The sequence below is a fragment of the Mastomys coucha genome, unplaced genomic scaffold, assembly GCF_008632895.1.
Source record: "Mastomys coucha isolate ucsf_1 unplaced genomic scaffold, UCSF_Mcou_1 pScaffold21, whole genome shotgun sequence".
Lineage (NCBI taxonomy): Eukaryota > Metazoa > Chordata > Mammalia > Rodentia > Muridae > Mastomys > Mastomys coucha.
In genome coordinates, this window is record NW_022196904.1 from 89,083,463 (window position 1) to 89,091,657 (window position 8,195).

The 8,195-nt window shown below is 44.4% G+C and overlaps 1 pseudogene; it reads right to left on the bottom strand.

Annotated features, from left to right (window-relative positions):
• Window positions 1–1,248: 1,248 nt before the first annotated feature.
• On the bottom strand, window positions 1,249–2,511 carry LOC116101299 (annotated as a pseudogene).
• Window positions 2,512–8,195: the final 5,684 nt, after the last annotated feature.

Here is an 8,195-nt window from a genome sequence, read left to right on the forward strand (position 1 = left end):
TGCATGGGTGGGATATGTGGTGGTTTAAGTCTGTGAGGCCTTTGAGAGAGAAGGGAAGGCTCTTAGATATGAGGCAGGGGGAGGAGGAGTAGGCCAAGGAGACTGACAAGCAGGTGGCATGGAACTGCCACGGGGCATAGGAAGAGAGGATGCTTCTTTCATTTGCCCAGTAGCCTGTCAAGACAGGACTATTTTATGGGTGGGAACCATAAAGGTAGGATGGGGCAGAGAGATGGCTCAGCAGATAAGAGCACTTTTTGCTCTTGTAGAGAACCTAGGTTCAGTTCTCGGCTCCTATGCCATGGGTCACAACCATCCTTAACTCCAGTTTAGGGAATCCAACATCTTTGTCTGAACTCCTTGGGTACTGCCTGAATGTACACAGGCATGCATGCAAACAAAAGACTGAAACACATAAAGAAAAATAAGTAGCGCTTTTAAAAACCCCTCTGAGGAGCTAAGTGATTTGAGTGAGATCATAAAGTTGGTCAGGGCAGGGGATTGGTCTCTGAATGGAGTGGGGCTGGTGTCCAGAAGGAGAGGGGCCTCCAACAGTCAGAGGACCGAGCCAGGGAGGATGTGAAACAGAATACAAGAGTTTAGCAGAGAGTGGATTGTGGCATCATGTCACGCCACTGCTGTAGATTCCCAACTCCTTCCTGCCAGGACAGAGCTCACCTCCGGTTTCCCGCTGGAGACCTTCCTCCAGGAAGGAAGCTGAGCAAGAGGAATATATCTAGCACCCTGGCTTCCCCCTGGAGAGAGCCCCTCTTGTTTGTCAGAGGCTTTTCCTCATGCGTAAACAAATTGTTCAGGGTCTGGTGGGCCAGAGTGGAGAGTGCGGATGTGACTGGCTGTAGTTAACAGTCCAGGATCTTGTTCCTTTGGTGAGGATGGCCAGGATACCACACAGAACCTGCTCTGGGAACATGACCAGGTGTATCTTGCTCCATTCAAAAAGCCTCTTTTAAAAAAAGCTTACTATCAGTGCTATGTGCTATATACACAAATATATATACATACAAATATATATACATACACACCACACACACATATTTGTTGTTTTTTGAGAAGATCTCAATATGCTCAATATGTAGTCCAGGCTAGTTTTAAATTCAATGCTATTCTTCTATCCTAGCCCCTCAAGTGTTGGGATTGTGAGTGTATACAACCACACTTGGCATATAATTATATTTTTGAATGATTTAATTTTGTCTTAATAAAAACTTATGTTAGATTTTGGTTTGTCTGAGTTTATGATGCAGCTGTAGATGACCTTGAACTCCTGATCTTCTGCCTTTGCCTCCCAAGTGCTTGGCTTATGGGAGTCCACTTCCAGGTAAAAAAAAGCCTTCACATATATATACATACATATGTATGTATATATATGGGTCCTTTATTTCTTTCTTGTACATTAGGCCATGAATTCATATGGAATGGGCTCCAGCAGCTCAGGCCCTTTTCCGTTGGTCCTCACAAAGTGCGCTTCTCTGGGTAGTGCAGGCTGGTGCTTCAGCTGAACCCAGGCGCCCTTCTCTTTGGCTTCCTTTTTCTTCTGATCGTTCTCCTCCACCCGCTTCAGGAAGCTGTCTCTGCTCTGGGAGTGCTTGATGTGCTCAATCCGCACATTGATCTGAAAGACCCCCGTGGGGAGACCCCCACTCAAATCTCAGGAGGACGTGCACCCAAGGAAACATGAGAGACCGTCTTGATGTAAACACAAGAGGCAAGAGGCAGTTTAATTTCGGAACTCCAGGTCGACATGTATCTCACACAGGAGACAGAGGAATCGACCATGAGGCTCAGGGGTTAGGGGTTTATATAGGAAAAAGGTCTGAGGGAACAAAGAAATCAGCATAGTTATACATGATTGGCTAATTCAAATATCAGCTATAGTACGTGCAGATCAGAGCGGGAATTCCTAAAGTTGGTGCTAATCTGCACCAACAGAGCATCTGGCTGACCTCAAACCATATCTAAGAGGACTAGATGGCCCATTACTCAGTTGGGTCGTTTGCCCAGACATGTCCTTGCATGTTTTTTTTTTTTTTTTATTTTTATGGTTTATCTCTTTTTGGCCTGCTAGTTCCCAGGATGTCTAACAGCTTGTTTGCTTTTGTTCAGGCCTATTTGGAATTTTCTTATTAGCTAGCACAGGCCTCAAACTTAGTTTTCCTTTCAGATCCTCTTGGCCAGAATCTTGCCCTTAACTTGCTTGTTTACAATGATGCCCACGGCATGCTGGGTGACATTGTAGAATCTTCCTGTTTTGCCATGATAACATTTATGGGGTATTCCTTTTTGAACAGTGTCCATTCCCTTGATGTCTACAATATCACCCTTTTTGTAGATTCACATGTATGTGGCCAAAGGAACAGCTCTATGTTTCCTAAAAGGTCTAGGGAACATATACCATGTGTCTCCTCTCTGTTCATCATTTTGGCAAGTTCCTGGAAGATGGCTGCCATGGCCAAAAGTGGCCTTCAGCTTTTTAATGATGTATATACACATAATAAAAATTTAAGGGTGCAGCATGTTGAATGTAGTCTTGTTCCAGTCCCTCACCCTTTAGACTCAGCCCTCTTCCCTGGAAGCTCACAGGGAATGCTTCCTGTTTGTCTTGCTTACATGTCTTGGAGAGATTTGTACATGTGTAAATGTATGTGTCTATGTATGTGAAAATGAATGCATATATGTGCTATGAGCACCCTCTCTCACACAGTAGCACTCCATGTGCTCTTCTGCTTTACCTGTTACTTCAGATCAGTACATAAAGAACATTTCATTCTTTTAAAGGACCATTTAGTATTCCATTGAATGATTTGCTGTGCCAGTGTTTACTTAGCTAGCTCCTGGGAGACATTAAGGTCATTAGTAATCTTTTGCATTACAAAAATCCTTTGTTTAAAAACAAGGCTGTGGGGCCAGGGCATCTCTCAGTTGATAGAGTGCTTGCCTGGTGCGTACGCAGCTTTGAGTTTGATACTCATCACTGCAGCAGAAAACCAAGTTTGGTTGGGTGTGCTTGTAATCCTGGCCTTCAAGAGGTAGAAGCAGAAGGATCAGAAGTTCAAGATCAGAGCCGGGCAGTGGTGGCACATGACTTTAATCCCAGCAATTGGGTATCAAAGGGAGGTGGATTTCTGAAAAAAAAAAAAAAGAAGAACAAAGAGACACTAGATCAGTTGTTCTCAACCTTCCCAGTGTTGGGACTTTTTTTTGGTTTTTCAAGACAGGGTTTCTCTGTGTAGTCCTGGCTGTCCTGGACTCACTCTGTAGACCAGGCTGGCCTTGAACTCAGAAATCCGCCTCCCAAGGGCTGGGATTAAAGGCGTGCGCCATCACCGCCCAGCCGTGTTGGACTCTTTAATACAGTTCCTCACGTTGTGGTGATCCCCAACCATAAAATATTTTTGTTGCTATTTCATAACTGTAATTTTACTATTTGTATGAATCATAAGGTAAATATCTAATATATAGGATATCTGATATGCAACCTCCATGAAAGGATCATCTGACCCCCAAAAGGGTCAAAGCCCATAGGTTGAGAATCACTGCACTAGACTAAATCCATATTGCTAAATATTTCAAGTTCCCTTAACTATAAACTTTTCTCTATGAGAGACTGATTCTGGTGGCTTGTTTGCTTGTTTGAGCAGTCTTACTAAACAGCTCTGCCTGCCTCTGCCTGAGTGCTGGGATTAAAGGTATGAGCACTATGCCACTGCCTTCTGTTTGTTTTTTATCCTTATTGGAGGAAGTGCTGACTTAGCAGCTTCTGCAAGGAGCCTTCACATCTGTCCTTTTGCTGATGCACACCAATCGCCAGTCTGTAAAGTGGGCTTCTCAGCCTTACTCACACCCGTCCAGACAAAGAGCACTTCCTCTGTTAGCACTGGGATTGAGTCTAGAGCTTTACACGTGTCAAGTAAGCACTCTACCACAAGGCTCTACCCAGCCTTACTTCCACCTTTCATTTTGCATTGTTGGTTTTGAGACAGGGTCTCACGTAGCTCAGGCCTTGAATTGATCCTCTTGCCTCCACAACCCAGGTGCTGGATTACAGACCAGCACATTTGTGTCTGGCCTCCCACTCTCTCTCTCTTTCTTTCTTTCTTTCTTTCTTTCTTTCTTTCTTTCTTTATTTATTTATTTATTTATTTATTTTGCTTCTTACTAAGTTTCTTGTGTTGGCTTTCAATTCATTTTGTACCTCGAGCTGGCTTTGGACATAGATTTTTCTCTCTTCAGTATTCTGAGTGACTAGGATTAAGGCCCAACTTCTTATTGTACTGTCTGATTGTTAGAAAGTTTGTCTTTGGAGGTAGAGAGATGGCTCCTCAGTTAAGGACCCAGGTTGGGTTCCCAGCACCCAAATAACTGTTCATAATCACCTATAACTCTAGTTCCAGGGGTTCTGATGCCCTTTTCTGGCTCTAGGGGTTCCTGAGTGTACATGGTACACATGCAGGCTCACACACATATGCATAAATTCTTACTGTTGTTGTTGTTTTGAGACAGAGTCACATTGTGTAGCCTAGGATGGGTTGGAGCTTGCTATGTAGACCAGGCTGGACTCCTACCCACAAAATCAGCCTGCCTCTGTCTCCTGATTGCTGGGATTAAAATTGTAAACCACCATGTCCAGCCAAACACATAAATTTAAAAAACAATAAATCTTTTTTTAAAAGATAGTTATTTTTTGTCATAAACTGAAATCTGTTTCCAACATTGTCACAACTGTGCCCTCCCACAATGTCTTCTCAGAGGCCTTCCCTGGGCATACCCTCATGCCTCCTGCTGGCCCTGAGCACACTGAGTCATAGTTCCTTATTTGTGTGTCCAACACCATCCAGACTGTGAGCTCTGCTGCTGGGATGGTAGCCATGCCCCCCACCCCCACCCTGTGGTTTCCTCATGCCTAGCCCAGGCCTTGCACAGAGAAGATGCCCAGAAACAATCTGCAAAATCAACAAATGCATTCTCAGAAGTTTTCTTCAAGAAAAGCACTTCTGGTTCTGTTTTCATGTGAGATGGATTTTAAACCCCTTATCAGGCTTTCATTGGTCAATGTGTGCTTAATTTTTATTGCCTGCAACTGAAGATACTGTGTCTTGCACCATCTGGTATAAAGAGTCTCAGCCTCTCCTGTACAAAGGATACAGAGATGGGTCAGTTCCAGCCCTCTGTAGGAGTCACAGCTTTGTAGCAGAGACACATCTGTAAACAAAATGAGCAGTCAGTTGTTAAGTGGACTGAACATTGTGTGAACAGAAACTGCCAAGATATAAATGAAGTGATAAATCTAAAAAGGAAGAAGGGGCGAGAAAAATTTCAAGGTGAAACCAAATGGAATTGGATTTTGTGTCATGAACTGGAAACAAACACTCTGCTCACACTAGCTCCAATCCAGGGGATTATTTTAAGTCGTAAATCCTGTGTGTTGTAATCTCTGCATCAAGAGGCAGAGGCAGGAGCATTGCTACAGTTTTCTTGGTCTACAGAGTGAGTTCCAGACCAGCCAGGGTTAAATAGTGAGATTATGGTCAAGCATAGCAGAACTCACCTTTAATATCAACCCTCAATAGCAGAGGAAGGTGGATCTCTGAGTTCAAGGCCAACCTGATCAACTTAGAGAACTGGGACCCTGCCTCAAAAGAGATAGACAGAAGAAAGAGGGAAGAGAAGGAACCGAAAAGAAAAGGAAGGAAAGAGAAGGAAAGAAAGGAAAGGAAATTAGTGAGCCTGTGTCTTAAATAACAAAATAAAGTCTGAGCTAGGTGTCAGGCATAATCATCAGGGCCTCAGATAATGGTGCCAGGACTAGATCTTCCTTCTACTGTTAGCTCTACTTACCTTGGACCAGTCTCCTCTCTGTCCTGCTAAGGGTACACCTTATATAACCTTATGCTAAGTACACACTCCATATTACTGCCTCCCCCTTTTCTAATGCATCTTCTCATGTACAGCCCACTTGTGATCAGATTCTTGTCTGAGAGTCTTTTCCAGGGGGACCTAAATCTACTTCTGATACATTTGCTTAGTGGGAAAACCTGAGTCAGGACTAGAGCTTTAGGTTTTAGTTGCCTCACGTGGGTTTTACAAATATTGAAAAACTCTAAGGCACTGCCCCTCCTCCCAGAAGCTACATACAGGTCTGGTAGGAAAACCCATAGTAATTCCTCAATAATTATGCTGGCTAGTTTTGTGTTAACTTGACACAAACTAGTGTCAACTGAGAGTAGGGAGCCTCAGTTTGGAAAATGTCCCCATAAGATTAGTCTGTAGGCAAGCCTATCCCTATTCTTAATTAGTGATTAATGAGGGATGACCCAGCCCATTGTGGTTGGTGCCATGCCTAGGCTGGTGGTTCTGGTTTCTATAAGAAAGCAGGCTGAGCAATTCTTGAGGAGCAAGTCAGTAAGCAGCACCCATCCATGGTCTCTGCATCAGCTCCTGCCTCCAGCTTCCTGCCCTTTTTGAGTTCTTGTCCTAACTTCTTTCAGTGATGAACAGTGATGTGGACAGAAGCTGAATAAATCCTTTCTTCTCCAAGTTGCTCTCGTCACGGTGTTTTATCACAGCAACGATAACCCTAAGACAATCGACTTTGGGGTGCTTTGCCAGCCACACCTTCGTTTGCTTCTTAGAACCTTATGAGATTTTCGGGGCCAAGGTTCCTGTTTGGCATGATCACAAAGCTTAAAGTAAATTAACCCAGGGCCCAGGGCCAAAGATCTCTTCAGCTGGCTATTTCCTCCACTGTACCTAAGTCTTCACCGCCTGCGTGGCTTCTAGACTAGGAAGAACGAGGAGATTCTGCGCTTCTGTGTTCAGATGGTGCTCCAGTAAGGACAGCCACATTTGTTGCTAGTCTTCTAACTATCTTGATGACTCTTGAGGTGGGTGATTTGAAGCACCTAATAAAACAAAACAGTGCACTTACGATCCTGGGGCTCCAACATCACCATCCTCAGACTGGATGACACTCCTTCCTCCCCCTCCCATCCTACTCTGCCCCACCCCCAGCTAGGGCATAGTTCTCATCAGTTTGGGGGCTTGAGAAGCCAGGGCAATTCTCCCACATCAGACGGTACTGTTCAGGAGAAAAATCTATGTCTTAAGATTTTTAAATCTGGAACCCTGTCAGAAAAATCTATGTCCAAAGCAGGAATATGCATTTTAATCAGGGTGATATTGCAAGGAAAGGGAAAATAGATGGGAATGGAGCTTAAAGAGATAGAGGAAAACATCTGATTTAGTGCAGAAGACCTTCCTGGGAGGAAGCAAATCCAGGCAGCAAGAACAGCACAGCCAGAGGCTTGAGGATGAAGAACACATGGCTACATTTGAAAGTGAGGTTATTGTAGTCTACTTTCTGGAGTGAGTCAACCTTCCTCCCCATGCCTTAGTTCTCTTACTCCTCTCTACTGCATTCCACTCCCCCTAGACCTTGACCCAGGGCTGGAAGTGAACAGGAGAAGAGCCACTCATCCTGGCTGTTGTCACTGTCTGTGCTAGGTCCTTGTCACTGTCTGTGCTAGGCCCTCCATGTGTTAACATTCTCTGTCCAGCACAAACCTCGTTGCTCTGGAGTTTGCCTCTGGGCTGAGGTAGAGGACCAATGGCAGAAGAGGCAAGAGAAACCAGTATTTACTCCAGGATGGTTGGTTGTAGCCTTTAGCCATGGCTCCAGCCTGGATGCCCTCCCCACCACTGTCCCTCCCCACCCCCCACCTGCTGGTTTCCCTTCCTGCCCCTGCTAACAAGTGTTCTACTCTGCTTCTGTTGGCTTTCTAAGTGTTTGTCATACTTCCTTCAAACTGCCCGGTGTCAAGGTGCCACCTGTTTTCTGCTGGGACCCTGTGTAGCCCTAATCCATAGTCAGAGAATGGACAGAGCCCCATGGGATGCTGGGCAAATGTCAAGAGCTGTTGGCATTCAGATCATTAACCATACATCCCTTCCAAGCCCAAAACATCAGGACCCAGGATACCTGAGATATCTCATACGTAGAATTTTAAATGCCCAATGGTTATATTTTTGACCCTGTTTTGGGAAGGGGAAATTGGACCTCAGAAGGTTCTGCCTGTAGGTGGTTGGAATTATTGACTGAAAATATTCAGAGGAAAGAGGGTGGGGGGTTATTCTGATTTGTTTTTAATATTTTCTTTTCTTTTTTTTTTTTTTTTTTT